The sequence below is a fragment of the Schistocerca gregaria genome, chromosome 4 (genome assembly GCF_023897955.1).
Source record: "Schistocerca gregaria isolate iqSchGreg1 chromosome 4, iqSchGreg1.2, whole genome shotgun sequence".
Taxonomy (NCBI): Eukaryota; Metazoa; Arthropoda; class Insecta; order Orthoptera; family Acrididae; genus Schistocerca; species Schistocerca gregaria.
This window is the reverse complement of record NC_064923.1, coordinates 698,288,817-698,291,523: the sequence shown is the minus strand read 5'-3', so window position 1 is coordinate 698,291,523 and position 2,707 is coordinate 698,288,817. Positions and strand designations below refer to the sequence as shown.

Here is a 2,707-nt window from a genome sequence, read left to right as displayed (position 1 = left end):
ACCGCTGATGCCAAGCCGAGCCGATCTAGATAATGTGGAAGTAGGTGACTCATCCCGCGACAGCACCGGTCGGTCGCCATGTACAGTCATGGACAAAACGAGCGAGACCCCTCGCCTGTTCGTTATGCTGATCCGCACGGCTTTAAAGTCTGTTACACAGCATAACAGGCAAGGCGACGAAGTGCTACCAACATACCATGCACAGGCGTGAAATTGAAAAACCATCCGAACTTTGTTAGACTGTTTTTAATCATGTGTAAGATTATATTAATGCTGATTAGTGTATTAAACACACCATCTAAATAAAAGATATAAATGAAAGAAGAAACGCTAATTAGTATGAATTGTACTAATAAAAATGAATTTCAGCTTATCGAGATAACATAAATGTTTTAGTAAGACAAAGTACCCCGAGAGTTTCGAATTAGCAAAATATTATGCACTTTTGGCCGTCAAACGGTCTGTGTCAACGTTCAGACCAGTCATACTGGATTACCGTTGCTCACCTACCGTGAAAGTGTGCAAATTTAGCAAAGCCTGAAGATTCATAACGAAATTCAGTTAAAAATCATTCAGTTCCACACTTAAGTCAATTCAGTTATTCACAGAAGCGGAAAAAGTAGGCAGTAACAAATATGAAAGTTTCATATTGACATCCACAGGGCGCCAGTACAAAATAAAGGTAACAATAAAACGTATCGCGGGCGCGAGAATTTCTTAAAATTGCTGTACTGATGGTCTATCTGCCTCCATCGAGACCTCCCTTGCAGTGGCAAACACCTTTCACTACACTAGCAGACAACCCAGGCAAACAGCCCTCTCTTACTACCCCAGACATGAATAAGCCGGCAATTTCGCGATGAAAATGGCAAAATGATCTGCAGTTTCTGTTGCATAGAGCTAGCTAGACTCAAAAACATGAATTTTCAATCTTTGTGTCACCGCTTATGTGACAATCATTCGGGATGTTTATCGAAATAACAAAATACTGTTATTAGCGAGTAAATTTAGTAGGACAATTCTGCATCACGCCAGCTGCCAAACGTATTCTACAATGTTTCGAATTCTCCATTAGACTCGCCACAGCCACAAATTGTTCATTTGCCGAAGTGTTTCTTAAGCTAGCTAGCAATGGGAATGCTCGCACTTCTAAAACGCGGTGGCATTAATACTGGGATCTGAATTACCGCGTGTATAGGCAAATGGATTTTATTTGCATTCCTGTAAACGTGATTTGGATCGAAATCGTAACTACGATTAATATGCTGATGTATCGTCTGCAACTAGAATATTTCGAATAAATATTATGGGAATTTATATATGCAGCCCTCATCTTCAGTAACTGTCATAGCTATTTTAGTTGTTAGGATTTCGTCACCTAAATCGGTAAAAATGGAACCCCACTAATCTCATTTCCTTGGCCGTCTATATGTCTACCCAGTCCTGAAAACATTTACCTCGAGTACGGGTAGATATAATAAGCGGAAATGTATCGCACTTACTGCGGTATACGGTCCCTTGGTGGTGTAAAAAAGTGAGCTATGTCAACGCAATCTAGAGATACGGCCGTTTATGTAAATAAAATTTACGCGAAATGTTAAAAAATGTCTCTAAGAACTATGCAACCAAACTGCTTAGGTCATCAGTCCCCTAGACCTACTAAAACCAGCCTAACCTAACACACATCCATGCCCGGGGAAGGATTCGAACTGAAGGCGCATACAGCCACACGGTCCGCGATAAGACGCCGTTGAACGCACGGCCAACCTGCGCCGGTAAGCTGTTAATATCGTCTGGTGTTGCTAAAAAGTTATTCACTTCTGGTGAATGATTTTCTGCGCAGTTCATTTAAGATAGAATAACAAAAATATGTTTGATGTTAGGGAATAGGAAGGGCATCTAATTCATTTCCCCTTGTCCTTATTTATGGTTTTAGACTTGCAATCTGAGCATACATACTATCCGTAAGCACACTTTATCGCCAAGTCATAGTCGCAGATATGCGAATGCAACACACTGGCTTATACTTGAGGTATTTCGCTTCCCACGAAGTGGTGGCAGACTACTCCCTGCCACTCGTTGAGCAACTGTAAATATATTTTGGATTATACCTAGCACCTTTTGGCCGGTAAACAAGTACTATTCCCAGAATGAGATTTTCACTCTGCATCGGAGTGTGCGCTGATATGAAACTTACTGGCAGATTAAAACTGTGTGCCGGACCGAGACTCGAACTCGGGACCTTTGCCTTTCGCGGGCAAGTGCTCTACCAATTGAGCTACTTCCGCGGAAGTAAAGCTGTGAGGACGGGGCGTGAGTCATGCCTGGGTAGCTCAGTTGGTAGAGCATTTGCCCGCGGAAGGCAAAAGTCCCGAGTTCGAGTCTCGGTCCGGCACACAGTTTTAATCTGCCAGGAAGTTTCAAGTAGTTTACCGGTTGATGCCGTACAGAAAACTTTTTCGTCCGTGAAAATCACTCGCCTCCAAAACTGGAGAGGTTTGTAGACATTTTCAGCAGCAAAAGCAAGGCGGGCTTCTCTGGGGGAAACAGTTAATGTCTCTTTCACAGCAGCGCTTCTTGCTCTCAGTCCACCTTCCCTTAGACGACGAGTGACGGTCTTACTGCTAACATTGAGACCCGAAGTCTGCTGAATTTGTCGTGCGTTTACAAATGGGTGGCTCTCACTGAAACGGCGTATCTGCCGATC

At 43.0% G+C, this 2,707-nt stretch overlaps 1 non-coding gene across 1 annotated transcript; it reads left to right on the top strand.

Annotated features, from left to right (window-relative positions):
- Positions 1-2,322: 2,322 nt before the first annotated feature.
- Positions 2,323-2,397, top strand: Trnap-cgg (transfer RNA proline (anticodon CGG)). The gene has a single exon. It is a non-coding gene; the product is annotated as a tRNA-Pro (tRNA).
- Positions 2,398-2,707: the final 310 nt, after the last annotated feature.